This window comes from Podarcis raffonei, chromosome 6 (assembly GCF_027172205.1).
Source record: "Podarcis raffonei isolate rPodRaf1 chromosome 6, rPodRaf1.pri, whole genome shotgun sequence".
NCBI lineage: Eukaryota > Metazoa > Chordata > Lepidosauria > Squamata > Lacertidae > Podarcis > Podarcis raffonei.
This window is the reverse complement of record NC_070607.1, coordinates 27,396,788-27,417,033: the sequence shown is the minus strand read 5'-3', so window position 1 is coordinate 27,417,033 and position 20,246 is coordinate 27,396,788. Positions and strand designations below refer to the sequence as shown.

The following is a 20,246-nucleotide window of genomic DNA, read 5'->3' as shown; positions in this document are numbered from 1 at the left end:
GGTCCCACACCCAAAACCTGATGAGAGGTTCTTCAGTTGCAAGGAGTATAAAGGGGCAGGACTCTTGCATGGATGAGTGGTGTTTCTGAGCACCCTACAATTTGTCTTCTCTAGTGAAAACCCATCTGAGAGTGAGCAATCTTGGTGGGCCAATTCAGGCATCTAACCCAAGAGCTTGCAGCTGCCAATGAACAACTTAAGATCTAGTCACTCGTCTAGTCACTTGTTGCCCTTCCTAGCACCCCAAGTAAGGTCCATAGAGAGTTCTGCTCTCCTGCCTTTTCCTGGCAACTTCAGGAGCATAGGACAGGTGGCCCAGACTTGAAGGTGGCATCACAAGGGTCACCCCTGGAGCCACCTAAGGTCTGGGTCACAACCCTAGGGCCGGTGACATCACAATTCAATCACACAACATTGCCCTTTCTTCTTGTGATCTCAACGCTCCCACAGACACAAACTCCAAAGGATGACGGAGGAAGTCTAAGGTAAGCACAGAGCCCTCAAAAGCAAGAATAATAGCAACGAGTAGTACTTACGATAAGGGACGCGGGTGGCGCTGTGGGTTAAACCACAGAGCCTAGGACTTGCTGATCAGAAGGTCGGCGGTTCGAATCCCCACGACGGGGTGAGCTCCCGTTGCTCGGTGCCTTCTCCTGCCAACTTAGCAGTTCAAAAGCACCTCAAAGTGCAAGTAGATAAATAGGTACTGCTCTGGCGGGAAGGTAAACGGCGTTTCTGTGCGCTGCTCTGGTTCGCCAGAAGCGGCTTAGTCATGCTGGCCACATGACCCGGAAGCTGTACGCCGGCTCCTTCGGCCAATAAAGCGAGATGAGCGCTGCAGCCCCAGAGTTGGCCACGGCTGGACCTAACGGCCAGGGGTCCTTAGTACTTAAGATAGTTGAACCATTCCTTTGCGGCTAGCATAGATCTTCACCAGTGCAGGCACTGAGAACAAGGTACATAGATCACAGAACATGGGACACACAACAAGCAGGGATCAAGACTGTTCTGAATTTCCCACAAGAATAGTTTGAACAGTTTAACACTGTTGCAGGTTTTGGTGGGACATGAGCGGTGCCAGCCTTGCAGGAATAGCAGGATCTAGAGTAAGCAGGCAAGGGCTAGTAGAGGCAGGCAAACAGATCAGACCAGAAGGGAATGCCAACCAAAGGGCATGGGGAAACAAGGACCGGGTCATTCATTCATTCTTATCTGTACAAACTGCAGATCAGACAAAATAAGCTGCAGAACAGAACAAGGACAAGCAAGTCCAAAACATATATACTTATCCTTCATTACAGCATTATTATAACAGCAGTCAGCCGTGTCCACAGTTATGGTGTGATACAAAATAAATGAAAGAAATGGAGACTCAGGGTGAAGGACTGAGTTCAGAGCATGATCTCATTCTCCCCCTTCCCACTAAATATTTTGGAGCCCCAGCCTATTGCTTTATCTGGAGGAGGGGAATCAGATTCCTATCGCTTCATGCTAATAGGGCCAAGAGGTTTCTGAGTGCTGCCATGTCAAGAGAGAGCTCAGGAGGCATGGGCAGGCTCCCTGGGATCTCCCCACCAGCAGCTCCCCTTGAAAGCAGAAGAAGAGCGAGCTAGGCATGATTTCCCCCCTCCCCACAAACATTTTCAGCCTAGTTCCTGGGCTGGCTTCCACAGCAGTGTTAGAAACTGAGATACAAAAGCTAGGAGCTAAATCGCACCTTAAACCTTGGTTAGGGGTGCCACAATGGAATGCCTAGGCGGGCTTTTTTATAACACGAATACAAAGCTGAAAATGAATGAACTGCAGCTAAAATATTATGTTCATTTTAAATATGGTCTAGTCCTTCCCCTGCCCACCCCCCAAACATTCTTAAGAGGGTCTCTTCTCCGGTCTTCAGAGAGTAGCTGGAAGCGGGAACGCAGAAAAAGGTCCTCCTTTCCTTCCACTCTGCAGATTTAATCTGAAATCTTAGGCGCAGTACTGTGTCCAGAGCTCAGAAGCTGCTCGCGCTGATGAAATTCCCTGTCACAAAACGCGCCTAGGACAATGGGAGTTTTGAACGCTGTTCTAGAGATGCGCCCGAATAACATTGCCATGGAAGGGCCACAGCTGATTGGTAGAGACCATGTTTTGTACACTAAAGGCATGGGTAGGCAAACTAAGGCCCGGGGGCTGGATCCGGCCCAATCGCCTTCTAAGTCCAGCCCGCAAGATGGTCCGGGAATCAGTGTGTTCTTACATGAGTAGAATGTGTCCTTTTATTTAAAATGCATCTCTGGGTTATTTGTGGCGCATAAGAATTCGTTCATTTTTTTCTTTTCAAAATATAGTCCGGTCCCCACAAGGTCTGAGGGACAGTGGATCAGCCCCCTGCTGAAAAAGCTTGCTGACCCCTGACTAAAGGTCACTGGTTTGAACTCCAGCAACTCTAGGAAGGACTGGGGGAAAAGACTCCTTCCCAAAGCCGTGGGGGAGCCACTGTGAGACACTCGGCTAAATGGACCAATAACCTATCTCAGCACAAGGCAACCCTTTAGCTAGGAAATTGCCATGTGTTTTATCTTTGTGTGTGCAAGAATTAGGCATCATATTTTATAGATATTGATCGATAGATAGATCACACATACAAACAGATGAAATGAAGGGCAAGTTCTCTGCTTCAGTCTTCTCCAGTAACCTTTTAGTGGCATCAAAGTACCGTATTTAATGCTCACCGAATTATGTTACGAAAATTAAGGTGCGCCTTAGATTCGATGGCACATTTACATTCGCCAGCAAATCCTTTTTTCGGTTCCAAGCTTCTGAAAACTGAGGTGTGCCTTAGATTTGATGGCGCATTAGACTCGAGTAAATATGGTACTCTCAGCCGTACTTAAGTGAAACGAGGAAAGACCAATGGACGAACAAGTCTTGGCATGTACTCTTGAGTTACAACCCACCAATCCTGGGCATATACTGGCCAAGTGAGCTGGTCCAAAGGATGCCGGTTCTTAAGATTTTGGCTGACCAGGCTTACCATATCTGGTGCCTTACCCTGTCTCTTGATTACCTAGAAATCAGTGCTGCCAATTACAGTGGTACCTCGGGTGAAATACTTAATTTGTTCTGGAGGTCCGTTCTTAACCTGACACTGTTCTTACCTGAAGCACCACTTTAACTAATGGGACCTCCCGCTGCCGCCGCTGTGTGATTTCTGTTCTCATCCTGAAGCAAAGTTCTTAACCTGAGGTACTACTTCCAGGTTAGTAGAGTCTGTAACCTGAAGCGTATGTAACCCGAGGTACCACTGCAATCCCAGACACGGCATGGGCAAGGGAGAAGCTTGCAAGAATGTTTTGACAGTTTAACATTGCTGATCGCTTAAACCAACTAGACGGCTTTCAATTCTTAAAAAAGCCCATCAGTTACAACAGAGGTGGAGAACTTGTGGCCCTCTAGATGTTTCTGAGCTACCGGGGGTGGGGGTGCGGAAAGAACATATCTATATATAATCACTATGATTGTCTAGGACTGTGGCCAACAAAAGGCTCCACAGCAGACAGCAGTAGAGAATGGTCAGCACTACAAAAGGCACATAAATCAGCTACCTGAAACCATAATTGCGACAGAAAAGAAACAAAACTGAATTTTGAAAACGGTTACCCATATCCACTTTCCTTAACATCGATCGCCTTGCCAAAGCCAAAAGATTAACATACCTGTTTATCCAGGAATATTTGTTTTGTTAATATGATACCTCAACAGTAGAATGGATCAATGTGATACCTACATAGTCAGCTCCCTTGTTTTCATTACAGGCTAAATTCGAGAACACAAAATTCTTTTTGTTGCTTAAGTGATCTCGGCTATTCAGCCATTCTCAGAATGAAACGAGCATGTGAGCTCCTTAGGTAACATATGGTATTTCATTAATTTAAAAGACTTTAGTTAAACAACTTTTGGTAAATTGAATCCAGCCTAAATTAATTTCCTTCGAATGAGTAAGGTACTTAGTATACCCCATGTCTGTTCAGTCTCTCTTGACTTGATTATCCCCCTGCAAATACAACCTTATAAATAACGGCGCTGCAGATATACCAGTGAAAGGGTTTAAGTAGGCAAAAGTGGATCTTTCAGACATATCATTATTTTCAGAATACAGTACCCAAGAAATCACAGTCAGGGAAGGTAAATGTCAGCTGGCCAGCCTTCTCTGAACTATACATAAATATGTGCTGTCTGCAGCATTATGTCAAGATAGTCGCTCAAGAAAAGGTTATGGGTTCTTATTAGAGGTGCATGTGAGTTACAGCTACTTGACAGTCACAGCTAAGCATGAGCAATGATTGTAGGATCATGGGGAAAGGAGAGGGGGAAACAGGGACTTACACAAAATGTTGCGCAGCTGAACAGAATGCAGAAAGATGCAAAGGAGGCTGGTCTTCTGAGAAAAAGCCCCATCCCTTCACTTGCATGTCGAGACCCCTCAGCCCCCCCCCCCTTTGGAAATAACTCACACAAGGACATGGATATTAGGTTTATGTTACTGGGCAAATTTTGGCCACAACTTTATTGAAATTACAGAATGTGAGCGGTACTGGCTTAGGCATTGATTGGACCTGACTAAGTATCTGACTCCTGCCCATTGTGCAGGATGTCCCAGTAAGGGTAAGCCACCGGTAGGGGGAGCCCTGTCGATGCGAACCAACTCAAGCTCCCCCAGTTTTCCCGTCAGGGTTGTGTCAAGGCCTTAGCCCCCCAGCCGGGCTTCAGACGAGATCAACACCCCCGGATTCCTTTAATGGAATATCCTTAAGCATGGAGGAGCAGGTGATGGCCACACCTCCCCTCCCCCACACAAGGTCAAACAATGCCTAACCGCAACCCTAACAAAGTTGTGACGATTGCTACGAGGTAGGCGAAAACCAAGTGGCCAGTGCCAATTTGCCAAGTGGAAAAATTCCTACCAGGCCCCTCGGACAACCAAGGCGACCAACCGAAGTCCATAGCAAGGCCATTGCCTAACCTGCAAAATAGGGAGGGAGGGCGGGTGATTGAGGAAGCGAGCCAAAGAGGAAGTCCTCTGGCTCGTTCCTCCTTTTAAACGGCCCCTGCCACGTCCCCCTGGCTAGCGGGTTGGCTGGCTGGGCTATGACGTGGCCGGGTTCCCCCAGGCAATGGGGACAAGGTCCCCCGCCCCCGGTGGGTAGTGGGTGGCCATGCGGTCCACCGCAACTCCTTCCCACTGGGAAGTGGAGCGGATATGTGTAAGCTGGCTGGCACTTTGAATTGAACAGTAAATTGGTGCGGCTGAGAGACCAGCGATTTTTGGCACCCCTCGGCTGAAACCGAAAGAACTTGTGACTAAGAGTTTGCACCCAAGTCTGCTTATCTTCTCATCCCTCCTGATCCATTTTACTGTCGCATTACGTCTTTTTAGATTGCAAGCGTGTGGACAGGGACATTTATTATTTTTTAGTCATATGTACAATGCCCCGGGAGCCTTTTTCGGCTGAATTCTTTGCATAAATGAAGCAGGTTAGGCTGTAGAAGCACAGCCCTGAGGATATGACATTTTCACTGTTGTGGGATTAAACATTCAAAATATGCAAAGGTAGCAGGTAAGGCAGATAAAATACTGTGGTCCACACTGTGTTGTTTGTCTTTGGAAAAGAGTTGTTTCACATAAAATTGAAAAGAATGGCTAGCAAATATCACCACCACATTTTCAATCCATAGCACAATCACTTGAAATAAACTGCAAATACCCATACCCTTAGAAAAGCGTATTTCTTACTTAGGTGTGCTGCAATCATTGCCCTTTTTGAATAGATCGAAGCTTACAGTGAATCATATGCAATGACTTGCATTTGCTTAGCACATGAAACGGAGGCCAACTTCATATAGGGATCCCTTAAAGAAGACATTTTCAACCTTTTTGAGTCCATGGCTCCCTTGACCAACTGCTGCCCCTGGTCTCTGAGCTGCCCTCCCTGCCCCAAAGAGAGGTGTCTCCTCCCACTGCCCCACAAGGGCCTAGGAAGCAGCCCCTGGCCAGCCCCAGAGTCACTGTTCGTCTGAAGAGCTTGTAACCAGGGTCGCTGCAAGAAACAACTGTTCAAACCTTTGGGAGGCAGAGACGTGAGAGGGCATCAGAGGAGGGAGGGAAGGAAAGAGGGACAGAGGCTAGTGTTGCCCGCGGCACCCCTGACCGTCATTCAAGGCACCCCAGGGTGCCACGGCACACTGGTGGAAAACCACTGCCCTAAAGGCATGACAGATATGTACAAGAAGGTCTGCAATCAAATGTCCAAACAATTCTGAACCCATGTACGTGATCAAAACATGTACAGTGGTACCTCGGGTTAAGAACTCAATTCGTTCTGGAGGTCTGTTCTTAACCTGAAACTGTTCTTAACCTGGGGTACCACTAATGGGGCCTCCTGCTGCCACCGCCACACAATTTCTGTTCTTATCCTGAAGCAAAGTTCTTAACCCAAGGTACTATTAGCGGAGTCTGTAACCTGAAGCGTCTGTAACCTGAAGCGTCTGTAACCCGAGGTACCACTGTACCCTGTTATCTAGTTACAGTGAATACTGCAGCATGGCAATGGGCATGTGAAATTCTATGAAACTTGCATAGCTCCAGGGGTCTAACTGTACTACATCCTGTTCAGCTCAATATTATTTTACCTGTTCATTAAGATATTCAACTGATCCTTCAGCATGCCTTTTCATCGATATTTAGATTACGGTGGCTGCAGAAGAACAGCACAGTGTATTTATGCTTGGAAAGCATTCACCTGTAAAAGAAAAAAAGAAAAGAAAAGAAAAGGTACAGGAAGCACAACAACAACAAAAACCTAGCAGCGTGGCTTTTGTTATTCATAGAGAAAGAAAAGCTGTCTAGAACAATTTGTCCTTAATGGCTGTTTTAGCTCAAGAGAGGCCCTGAAGTGAAGAATAAACAAACTGTCAGAGGAACAGCGAGGAAGTCTCTTAAGATCAAGGTTAAGGTTCATTGGTACAACTGCTCTGAGGCAAAACATGACCACATCTTGGATTCATCTTGCCACGCAGATGAATGCAAAGGTACGGATGCAGCGGTTTTTATTCTCGAAACCTCTGCATCCATTAAACATATCACAATGCTTTTCGCTTTTTCGCCTTTCCAAGGGAAAAGGTAATATTTTATGGAAGTGAAAGATTATTCTGTACAGAAGAATTCAGCCAAGGTTTGGAAAATGGGACAAGATATAGTGGTACCTCAGTTTTCGAACGTCTCCGTTGACGAACATTTCAGTTTTCGAACGCCATAAACCCAGAAGTAAATGCTTCGGTTTTCAAACACACCACGGAAGTCGAACATATTCTGTATTGAATTTTCCGTATTGAGTTTTCTGTATTGAGGCTTCCGTATTGAGCTTTTGGTTTTCGAACATTACGGAACTCAAGCAGTCTTCAGGAATGGATTACATTTGAAAACCAAGGTACCATTGTATACCCAAAGCAGTGGAACTAACCTAATGTGGTTTCCCCCGTCCAGTTATATCCAAGCCCTTTGTGTCTAGTGATCCAAAGCTAGCAAGCAAACCCAACATCCCTAACACGCAAAACATTTTATTAGTTGTGCATCCCAAATACAAATCTTTTCCCACCCCCAACAGCTGCCTAACTGGACATTATTATTTCCCTTTCAATAGAAGCATCCGTTATCTACTGCTAGATACTCTCCTTGAAAAAGGCACTCTGAGACGTCAGATGGAACGCTTTAACCCAAGTATGTATTGATATAAAATAGATGTGAGCCAAAACAAACAAACACACACAGCCTTCGTCTCATCTCATCTTATTTGCTCAAGTTTTTTAACTAGTCACCATTTTGGCATGGCTGCATTGTAAACATTCTGATCAGCCTTGTGCAAAGGAAAAGACTTGCCAAAGCATTTAAGGTATAATCAGATCTTTAGCCACTTTTGGAGAGCCACAGGTTGCCTATCCCCCCCCTTTAGTGTTGCACTGTTGCAAGAGAGTTACATGAGATCTGGGAACTCTGGTTGGATTGCACTATGTTTTGTTGAAATAAGCCAAGATCGCAAACCATGGTTTGAGCCTAGCTTTTTTCAATAAACAACCAAAAGTCTGTCATTTTGAGACACAGTGGTAACATGCGGTAGTTAAAACCAGGAAGCTGATGATTCCAACCTCCTCCTTGCCAGGAGAGAGAAAGTGTGTGAGTTCAACCTCGTTCATGTGTGGCCAGAGCTGTGTCAAATTTGCTAGGCACCTGGGAGGACAAAGTTACATCCATGCTGACCTTGATGACAGAATTATTACAGGTTCAATAGGCTTAATGGATGGAAGGATTTGCCTGGGCAATTGTAGTGGGACAAAGATGGTGACAAGACATTCAGCCCAGATACTGAGGTCCAGCACCGAGGGCCTTCTGGGGGTTCCCTCCCTGCGAGAAGTGAGGTTACAGGGAACCAGGCAGAGGGCCTTCTCGTGGCGGCGCCCACCCTGTGGAACATCCTCCCATCAGATGTCAAAGAAATAAGCAATTTTAGAAATTTTAGAGTTTTAGAAAACATCTGAATGCAGCCCTGTTTAGGGAAGTTTTTAATGGTTGAACTTTTATTGTGTTTTTAATATTCTGTTGGGAGTCACCCAGAGTGGCTGGGGAGGCCCGGCCAAATGGGTGGGGTATAAGTAATATTATATTATTATTATTATTATTATTATTATTATTATTATTATTATTGCCAACCCTTTGGTTTTGTGGATGGGGGAAGTGCCAAGGCTATTCCACCTCCTCTGCTTTGGCTGCCCTGTCCATGGAGTGACATTTTGAAAAGGAGAGGAGTTAAGAAGTATTGTGCCCATTTGCCTTCTCTTTGTTTTTCTGTGCACGGAAGGACTTATTGAAAGTAGTGGGAGAGAGAAGCTCTCTTGCCCATGGAGGGCTTTAGGAAAGGGGAGGGGAGAAGTGTCAGGCCTGTTTGCCTCCTCTTTGCTTTGCTATCCACCAGCCTGGTGCAGCAAGCAGTGGGAAGCTGCTGCGCCCATGAAGTTTTTGGAAAACGTGTGTGTGGAACGGTGAAGGAAGAACCACAGGATCCACCTGTTTGCTGCTCTACTTTGTTTTGTTGCCTGCCAGTGACATGGAGCAGTAGGCAAGCAGCTACTTTTTTTTTTTAGTGTGTGCATTGGGATGTGGGGGGAGTTTAGGAATTGCCTGTTGCTTGTTTTACTGCCTGTCAGCCATGAGGGGGACTTTTTGAAAGGGGGGGGTATGAATGGAAGAAGAAACATAGGAATTGGCCCTTGGCTACTGTGTTTGTTTTGCTGTCTGCCGGCATGTGGGGCAGGCAGCTACTTGAGAGAGGCCTCAGTTGAATGTGGGGGGAAGGATAAGGCAATTATTTCCTGTTTCTACTGTATGCCATATGGCAGGTATTGTTCTAAATCTGTTTTAGGAGGGGGCACTGCAGAGGCAACCTCATCTCCATTATCTCATTTTTTCCTGATTGTACCAAAGTTTTTTTCAGAAGCAGCATCACATTTCCCCTGATTGTTCCTCAACTGGTGTGTGTGTGTGTGTGTGTGTGTGTGTGTGTGTGTGTGTTGTAGGGGGTGGCATCCATTTCAGAAGCATCCTTATTATCATCATCACCTTTTCCTCCTGCCAGGTCCACAGCAGGGATTATTTCCAAGTTGTCTGATGAGGGGGCAGCATAGTGCAAAGGCAGAAACATTATACACCCCGAATTTTGACATCGTTACGTTTAGGTGAAAAAATAGGGCCACTCAAAATGGCTGCGCACAGGGCCCCACAAGCCATAAATCTGCCACTGGATGTGAAGGAGCATTTCTCCTGTACATAATCCTTTTGGCCAGCTGGAGACTCTTCTGGTGGTGCCATTGTTGCATGAGATTAGGTCTGTTGTTTGCCAGAAGGTATTCTCGGCAATAACACCCCAGCTATGCAAGACTCTCCCCTCAAATCTTTGATTGGCACTAAGCTTTTTTCAGCATGCTGTTTTGTCCCCGAGAGATAATTGCTTGCGCCCTGAGTTATGAGACTATTCTGACCAATGGGCTTAATAGATGGATGGTGGCTGTGTTCCAAAGCGTATTTTGTTCTCCTTTTATAGTGTATCATGTTTTAAAAAGTTGTGTTCACCTAATGAGGTCATCCATCTTATAAATAAAAGGGCAGAGCTCTGGGATGCTGCGAGGGATTTACAAAACTATGCAGCGCTCTAACTGATTGGAGAGGATTTGGAGACTGTTTACAAGGCAGTCAGCCGGTTCTGTGGCCTGCGTAGAATCTTCACCACACACAAGGGCTGCTTTCTCTGCACACTTCAGGGAAATCTGCATGTTTCTAGAATTGCTCGCTTCCCTTCACAAGGCCTTCACCAAAGTGCAAAAGCTAATACAGTCATACCTCTTGCTACATTCGGTTCAGGTTACGTCTTTTCAGGTTGCGTCCCGCGGCGACCCAGAAGTACCGGAAAGGGTTACTTCTGGGTTTCGCCGCTCACGCATGCGCAGACACACAAAATGACATCATGAGCATGTGCAGACGCAGCGAATCACGACCTACGTGTGCGTAGATGCAGGTTGCGTTCCTTTCAGGTTGCAAACAGGGCTCCAGAACGGATCCTGTTCGCAACCAGAGGTACCACTGTAGTGAGAACAGTTAGAAATTTTAAGGCCGAGTAGGCTTGCTAAGATGTATAAGGTTGGATCAGATAAGTGCTGGAGATGCAAAGAGGCGGAGGGAATGTTCTTTCACATGTGGTGGACTTGTAAAAGAGTATTGGGAAACAAACCTTAATGAATTGGAAAAAATGTTTAGAAGTACTGGTCCCAAAAAAACCCAACCCCCCCGCAAAAAAACCAGTCCTTTTTGTTGGGGATAATTCAGACTGAAATTCCCGGGTGTCAAAAAAGGTTATTTATGTATGCCACTACTGCGACCCGTGTTTTGTTAGCTCAAAAATGGAAAACAAGCAAGGTCCCGACCAAAGAAGAATAGCAACTTCAGTTGACAGAATATATGCAGCTTGCAGACTTAAAATATAGAATAAGAGAACAAGAAGAACATACGTTTAAAGAAGATTGGAAAACGTTTATTGAATATATGGGGGGGGAATTGTGTGCACTTGAAAACGTTGGCAGCATTAAGATAAATTCAACAGCGTAAATAAGTCTTGATGGATGTAATAATGAAATACTGAATGCTTTAGTTTTTGTAAAATGTGCAGGGATTTATGATATGCAAAATGAACCATGGAAAGAGAAGAAGGGATGTCATTGATATTTTAAGGATACTTAAATGACTGTAAAACAGAAAATTTAATTTTAAAATGTATTTTTTTAAAAAAGAAAGAAATTGTAAGGCCCACACTGGGACAAACGCAGGTAGGTGCTACTATTTTCCTGGCATCAGGTCTTCCATACATGCAACTTGCCCCTGGATTGGCTCTGTGCAGAAAAGCTCATCTACGCATGGCGTTTGGGAAGGGGCAAATACAATCTCGTTCCCCATCTTCATGTATTGACTGTCCCTATGTCAGTCACCCGCACACAGTTTATGTGGAACAAAGCTGAGTGAATGCAGGACTTGGAACTCCCAATGTCTTTTTTCATGTCCAAAAACAGTCACTCGGGACAGGGGAGAAATCCAATTTGGACTGGGCTATGGCTTTGGAGGGGAAAGACCTGATCCTTTCCTCCCATGCCACAACCCTGATCGGGATCCCCCTGTCCTTCCACAGCCGTTACTAACTGCGGGATGGAAAACAGAAAGTTGTAATGTCCACACTTAATGGCAGCTTTTAGGGAGGTGGGGTTAGGTTGAGAGACTCCACCCTCACCTTGGCATCCACATTTCAATTCTCACCACACACCCCATGGCTGCTTTTTAAAAACAGCATTAGGAGTACCAATGACAGAACTCCCATGTTACATTGAAATATACTCAGAGTCGAGAGTGGATTTCATGCTATTTATTCAGCTCATAGTGGTGAGGAGGAATGAATGTCCCCTCAAAGTATCTGCTTTATATACATTATTTACACAATGGGCTGCACGTGATTGGCTAATTCTGGAATTCTCCTATAGGCCAATCAGGTTGTGGATTCACTTCCATCTGGAGCCGGATTGGTGGCTCCTGCAGACCAATCATACTGCTGCATTGTTCTAGGACCAATCAGACTGCTGCATTCTGAATCCTATTGTTCTAGGACCAATCAGACTGCTGCATTCTGAATCCTATTGTTCTAGGACCAATCAGACTGCTGCATTTTGGATCCTATTCAACTCAGTACATAACATACATCTTATTTGGCTCTGTGTTTTGCTTCTTTAACACATTCTGCCACGACCATGAAATGGAATCAGTGGAAAAGCCTTGTAACACTATGATATGAAACAGACTGCATTGTGGGACTTATTTGGGGAGATCAGTCCCACACCCATTTAAACACAGGTGCACCCCATAAATTTCCCCCAGAGATGTAAGTGGCTGTCATTCACTCCTATGGGGGGAAAGTATAGGGTTATTATTGGAAACTCTGTGGCGGAAGAGGTTAAACCTACCTATATCTCTAAGCCCAAACCACCACTTGCATGTACCAGAGAGGGTATGTACAAATGTGTGAATGCATGGCACACAGTGCACAAACAATATCTGGGCCCTCTTGCTGCCTTCCTGCCCTTTAGCATGATAGAAATTTTGCTAATTTACAATAAAAGCCAGGAAGACAAATGGTTTTGGTTTCCAACCACAAATACTGACAAGTCTCGCTTTCTGAAAAGCGATTTTATAATTACTCAGCTGACATCACTTAGCCATTTTCCAGTTTCTGATACAGTGGTACCTTGGTTTTAGAACAGCTTAGTTTATGGACAACTTGGAAATAGAACGCTGCAAACCCGGAAGTAGGTGTTCTGGTTTGTGAACATCTTCCGCTTCCTGTTGCATGTGTTCCGTTTATAAATTGAGTCTCCCACTGGTAATCAGAGGCTTCCTGTTGAGTCTGTCGGCTGTTGAGTCCCAAGCACCCATGCAACACAGAGGTGATATTTGGTGCTTTTGTTTTTGCTAATTTTTTTTTGCGTTTTTGTTTGTCTGGCTTTTTCGTTTTGACTGTGACTTGTTCTTCGTTTTATGGAACTGGCTTATGACTATGGCTTGCGACTCCGTTTTTGTGACTGTGGCTTGTGACTTCGTTTTTGTGACTGTGGAACCCTGTTCATCTAAAAGCCCTTCATCTAAACAATGACTATCATCAGTCATCGGGGGGGGGGGAATTTAATTTTTATCATCTACAATACTGTCTTCTTTATTTTATAGTACAGTACATTAATTATTGCTTTCATTTTATGGATCAACGGTCTCGTTAGATAGTAAAATTCGTGTTAAATTGCTGTTTTAGGGGTTGTTTTTAAAAGTCTGGAACGGATTCATCCAGGGCATTACTTTCTATGGGAAAGCACACCTTGGTTCTAGAACACTTTGGTTTTGGAACAGACTTCCGGAACTGATTAAGTTTGGGAACCAAGGTACCAATGTATTTCTCTTCCCTAAAAATGGGTTTCCCGATTCACTTGTTTTAATAGTTTCAAAATAAGTGAAATCCAGTAGTGAGCTGACATCTACTGGCTAAAAGCTGCAAGTTGCATTACAAACACAAAAAAGCGCATTCATTTCAAGCAAACCTTTGCAAAGACAGAAATCAGCTGGGGGGATGACAATAACCAGGAAATGCCTAAATAAAACAAATAAATAGCAAATGACAATCAAGAAACGAAGAATGTTAATAGCTAAAAAATGAATAATGTTAATGAGAGAGAGGACAGAGAGGAAAGCACAGTTAAGGAACATATTAGCATGTGCTATATTAAATTAGGGTTAATGTCTCTGCTTTAAGTGATCAACAAATAACGTCTTGCAAGACTTCTACTGTTTTCAGAGAAGCAAAGATTGTGCAGAGACCATTTGCTTTCATTTAACATCTGAGGTTTTGAAATGATTCAGGTGGTGAATTTTTGCTTGGATCTACCACTCTCAGTTGGGACGCGGGTGGCGCTGTGGGTTAAACCACAGAGCCTAGGACTTGCCCATCAGAAGGTCGGCGGTTTGAATCCCCGCGATGGGGTGAGCTCCCGTTGCTCGGTCTCTGGTCCTGCCAACCTTGCAGTTCGAAAGCACGTCAAAGTGCAAGTAGATAAATAGGTACCGCTCCGGCGGGAAGGTAAATGGCGTTTCCATGCGCTGCTCTGGTTTGTCAGAAGCGGTTTAGTCATGCTGGCCACATGACCCGGAAGCTGTACGCCAGCTCCCTCAGCCAATAAAACGAGATGAGCGCTGCAACCCCCGAGTCGGCCACGACTGGACCTAATGGTCAGGGGTCCTTTACCTTTTACCACTCTCAGTTACTAAAAGTTTCATTTTCAGTGACCTTATTTAGGAAATAATTAAGAAGCAACCGACAATGTACAAACTTGTAAATGTGGCTGATCATCAAATTTCAAAGCTATTGTTAACACAAAAATTGTTTGTAAACGGATCGGTATCTTAGCCTCTGATTTTTGGCAATCCTACATAAACACCCTAGCTTAATACACACAGCACAACACCAAGAATTTTCAAACTTTTCATGGACTATATGCCAATTGATACTACTGCAACTGACATTCCAGAATGTAAAGATTTACACCAAACTGGACTGTACAAACATTTTATAAGGCATTACCTTGTAAATCAAATGCACCATAAATCTTTCAAGATAATCCAATAAAAAACAAAAATGTTGTACAGTGCACTTTTTGATGGAGGAACTGTGTTCCTAATAAAAGTTTCCTTTTGAAAAACTCAGGAGTATGTCATAGAACAGAGCTAAGCATTTCACAGCTTTTCAGCTATTAATAGGACTCCCAGCTAAAAGGTCCCAATAAATAAAGACACATACGGAAGTCGCAGACACATAAAAAAAGATGTCTTATGAATACATAGATGTGGAACTGACACTGAAAGCCTACCCAAGTATGGAATAAGGCAGACACACCGCTGAGCTGAGAATCATTTCTGCAGTTACTGAATGCTCTCTGGAAAACTCAGACTAGAGCCCACGACAGTGATATGCAACTCTAATTCTGAATCTTCTTTCCACATCCCTGCTGTTTTCATCAACAGACCATGGGTGTCTATGCAATAGCTGTGCTCATTTGGTCCTGAAATGAGCTACTGTATTTTTCGCCCTATAGGACGCACCGGCCCATAGGACGCACCTAATTTTGGGGGAGGGGAATAAAGGGAAAAAAATATTTCCCCCCCCCCAGGCGTGGGGCTGGGGGGGGGAAGCCCGAGCTTCCCCCGACCCCAGCCCCCAGAACATGCAGCTCTCCGCAAGCCGTGCTGAAGCTAAGCCTGGGTGCGTTGCACCTCCCCGCTGTCCCCGAGCTTGCGGGGCTGGCGGCGGGGAGAAGCAGGCTTCTCCCTGCTGCCAGCCTCCAAAGGACGTCGGGAAACAGTGGGATGGCGGTGTTCCACCTCCCCGCTGTCCCCCAAGCTTGTGGGGCTGGCGCTGGGGCTCTCCTGAAGCCTGGAGAGCAAGAGGGGTGGGTGCGCACCGACCCCTCTCGCTCTCCAGGCTTCAGCGAAAGCCTGCATTCGCCCCATAGGACGCACACACATTTCCCCTTCATTTTTGGAGGAGAAAAAGTGCGTCCTATAGGGCGAAAAATACGGTATGTGCTGCAATACAATTAGCTGCTTCAGGAAGCTAGAACCAGCCCAACCCTATGCAGATTCAGGTATACCAAAGCCCGTCAAGATCTATGGTCTTAGATGTGCCTAACTCTTCATGGGATCGCAATGCTAGCCTAACAAAATTGGACATTGTGAATAAATTATTCTGTCTGGATGCACTGAGAATCCTTAGCTTGCTGTGGCTCATAGCAGGCAAGGCAATTAGATATTAGAAAACTCACGAGGCATAAATTGACCCCAAACTTACCTTTTAGACCACCAGCAGCAAATCTATGGCTATCCAGATGTTGTTAAGGTACTGCTCCCATCAACCCTGATGGAACTGGAGTTCAACAAAATTTGGAAGAAGGCCACAAGTTAGTCACCTCTGAGTTAGGCCCATCCGTATCAAGTAGGATAATTCAGTTTCGGGAAGCATGTGCAATCAAGGATGTCCTAGCTTGAAGTCCAATCTCCTGCCATTCCCCCCAGAATGGAAACATTCCAGATTCAATGGAACTGACACTGAAATAACAACACGCAGGATTGCAACCTTATGGGAATAGCACAGCTCCAGTTAAGCTTAATGGACATGAAATGAGTCTCAAAAGCCCTACTCACAGGCCTATTCACAAATAGTATAATTTTGGTGTCATGTTCCTAGAAGGAAAGAATATGTTGTGTTAGATCTATGCACCCTTTACTGTATAGTTCAGAGGGGCTGCAATCCTATAGCAAACATTATGTGTGTGTAGCTGTTTGGGAGATGGGAGGAAAGGGATCAAGTGTGGTTTGTTACCACGGTTACCTCAGAGATGGGAGAGAATTGCAGCAGAGGGAGAAGTGTCAGAGTGGACAACTGGGAATGAAAGGGATGAGAGGTTTAGGGAGCCATAAGCTGTCACCCTATGTCCCCTTGCATATGAGTAAGCCCTCCTGAATGCAACAGGACTAACATTTGAGTAGACATGTATAAAGGTAAAGGGACCCCTGACCATTAGGTCCAGTCATGGACGACTCTGGGGTTGCGGCGCTCATCTCGCTTTATTGGCCGAGGGAGACGGTGTACAGCTTCCGGGTCATGTGGCCAGAATGACTAAGCCACTTCTGGCGAACCAGAGCAGCGCATGAGAATGCCATTTACCTTCCCGCCGGAGTGGTACCTATTTATTTACTTGCACTAGTGTGCTTTCGAACTGCTAGATTGGCAGGAGCAGGGACTGAGAAACAGGAGCTCACCCCGCCGCGGGGATTCGAACTGCCGACCTTCTGATCGGCAAGTCCTAGGGTCTGTGGTTTAACCCACGGTGCCACCCGCATCCCTAGACATGTATAGGATTGTGCTAAGAGTGTTCATTCTGCTCTGATTATACAGATTATTGATGCTGAGATAAGGGGAACCTGTGGCCCAATTTAAGGTCTCACACTAGTTTAAAGCCCTAAACAACTCAGACCCCAAAGACCTGACAGCTTCCTCCTCCTCCCCTACAAATCCTCTCAGAGGTTAAGAATGGCAGAGGGGGCCCTACTGGTTGTTTCCCCCACCTCAGAAGGTCAGGGATGTGGTGGCCCCTAAGTCATGGAACTCCCTCCATGAAGAGATGTGGCTGGCATCTTCATTATGGCATTGTGTTTTCACGGTTATAATCCAGCCTGGGACCTTAGAGGGAAGGGCAAGTTGACAACAATAAGGCTGGACTTCAATGGCCACTATCGCTGACCATTGGGCCATGGTGGCTTGGGGCTGGTGAGAGTTGACGTTCAACAACACCTGGAAGACCACAGGTTCCCCATCTCTGATTTATGGTGTTGTACATTTTGTTCATCCAAAATATTAAAAACCTGTTATCCAAAATAAATCCTGTACCTGTTTGATCAAAATACTGGAGTGCATTGCTTTCTAAATGAACCTATGTTGGTAGGAGCAGAACACATATGACCCAGGATATATATTTTTAGACATAACACCACACTGCAACTTTTGTCCTGCAGCAAACATTTGCAGCGAGGCTCTCCTATTTCCACCAAATCTAAACTATCATGGCATGATTGCTATTTGTAACATTATTCCAGAAAGGTTAAAATGACATTGTAGAACACTTTCACTAATCATTGGGCTATGATCTATTACTGGCTCAGTGAATCTAAAGCAACCATCACACTCCTCTGAGTGAAAATGTACCACAGACACAACAAAACAGCAATCTCTTATATTCACATCAACAAGGAATCCATTCATGGAGACAGGCATATCGTTCTGGATCACATGAATCTCTTTTCAAAAGGTTTGCACTGACAGACCCTGCTTTCCCAACCAGATGGAAAAAATAAGCATTTTTTTAAACCAAATGGGACTGAAATCTCTCCCCACCCTGAAATATAAGTACTTGCCAGCAGAATGTGGAAACTGTCCTAACTGCAAAAGACAAATCCCCATCTTGTAATAGGATGCCCTAGAGCAGCAGTGGGGACATTTGGCTCTCCTTAGATTGCTGAACTACAGTTCCCAACAGCCCTAGCAAGCATGGCCAACGGTTGGCGCAGGATGGGAGTTGCAGTCCAGCAACATCTGGAGGGCCAAAGAATTGCCACACCTGTCCTACAGGAGCGATTTAAAACTCCCCAAGTTTAACAGGGCAATCCTACAGGCGTTTACTCAGAAGTCAACCACATTCCCTAGTTAAGTCAGTCAAACCTAGGCTGTGTACCTTTACAGCACATTCAAAGGACATCTTTTCCTCTCAAAAGAATTCCAGACACTGTAGTTTGTTAAGGACTGCTGGGTGTTGCAACTCTGCGAAGGATAAACTACAGCGCTCCGAGTTCTTTCAGGAAAATAATACACTTTAAATGTGCTTTAAACGTATAATGTGTATGCAGCCTGCATATCACCTTTCTGTAAACATTACAATAACCCTTTAAAAATATATATATAAACACACCAAACAATAGATCCATGACATCTCCCTATTGAAGACAGCTAAAGGAGAAACAGTAAGTGCATTTAGGACTGCAGTTTAAGTAGCCAGCTCTTATGTTTCATTCCTTTGCTCCAAACTGACACTAAAACGGAACTTTTATTTCTGATGCTGTTTCATTAATGCATAAAAACAGCAGAGGGCCCCATAACCATCTAACTGCAATTGCATTGTTAGATCAGTTCTGGGACAGTTCATTACAGATTTAGGCAGCCTCCTCCCAAAAGAAACCTTACATGCACGACTACAGGGTCTCCAAGAGAATTTGCCCAACCCTTTCTTACAAAGAAGGGGCTTTTAACAAACTTACCAATCTGAGTACATGCATGCACATAAGAATGAATTAATGCCATCAGGTGTAGCACCCTTGGAAAATGCTATGACTGTGCTAATTAGAGCCACCTGGACTTTTCTAGGCAGCAAAATAACTCTGTTTCAAAGGTAAGGTTACAAGTTTTGCTTTATATTTTAAAAAGGACTTTTTAGGGAAATGCCGGGAGAGAGAACTACCTGTTGAATTAAACCAGTTGTCTTTAACATTGCTGTGGAACACAATGACAAATTCCAATAAATGGTGGGCGGGTGCTTTTATTGAAAATATAAATAAAAGAGCATTATTTAGCAACTGCTATGGCCAGAGTCCCATCATAGTGCACAAGCATACATCTGCGAGGCCTTTCTTCCTCTCCTCCATGACATTCTAGACATTATTCCATCCTCCATTTTCTTTATTATTATAAATTTTTATTGGAAATTTTATTTACAACATAACATAACCCCCCACCCCCCAATACGGAAATCCACCCTTATTAAATGTGAACATAACATACAATATGCATAACATACAACAATACAAACAACCAAATAAAATACATTTTCATATTTAACACTGGTCAGAGATGCACAGTTCACAGCTTCTCTTCGGCAAAGTCAGTGCAGGATTTGACCCTGAATAGTTGGATCTCATTTGGCTCCCATAACATCAACAGAAACTCTCTGCTGCAGTTCCATGCACAACTTACTTTTGTAAGTAAACGCCATCTAACTCAATGAACGGCTGAATAAACTTGCATCTAAGAAGGCTGCAATAAAAGTTTCGATAATCATCCACACAAGTTTAGATATTCGTTCCCATAACACTCTTACAGGAACAGGAATCAATGCTTACGTTGATTTAATGTAAATCGGGGGAAGTAATGTTTGGACAAGCTAGGCTCTCCACATCTCCCTTTATTTCCCATAAGCACTACTCTCTGACTTGCTTGCTTAATGAAAGAAATTAAGACACACAACCACTCCATATGTAGCTAAACTGAAATACAACTAACATGCTATTTAATTATTCTGGGTGAGTTTTTTTTCTTTTCTAAAACAAACTAATATGGGAAAATACCTGAGCAGGTGTTGCCATTGTGAAATTACAAACTGCAGACGTGGCTGCAGTGAAAAGGCAAAGGGAAAAGTTCTGATTTGCTGTGCAGAGGTCTGCTTCTTCCTTACAGGTAAGTTGCTGGGCTGGTTCATGT

At 44.6% G+C, this 20,246-nt stretch overlaps 1 protein-coding gene across 5 annotated transcripts in view; it reads left to right on the top strand.

Moving 5' to 3' along the window:
- The first annotated feature begins 434 nt into the window (after positions 1-434).
- The window catches only part of BRDT (bromodomain testis associated), a 60,496-nt gene continuing 40,684 nt past the window's right edge, over positions 435-20,246 (top strand). For 3 of the 5 annotated variants that reach the window (XM_053391789.1, XM_053391788.1, XM_053391790.1), the window contains exon 1: positions 7,678-7,759. The gene's annotated coding sequence lies outside the window, so the exon portion shown is untranslated. Of the gene's footprint in view, positions 486-7,677; positions 7,760-20,246 lie in introns of those variants that run through there. The other 2 variants (XM_053391784.1, XM_053391785.1) reach the window with 2 other exon arrangements.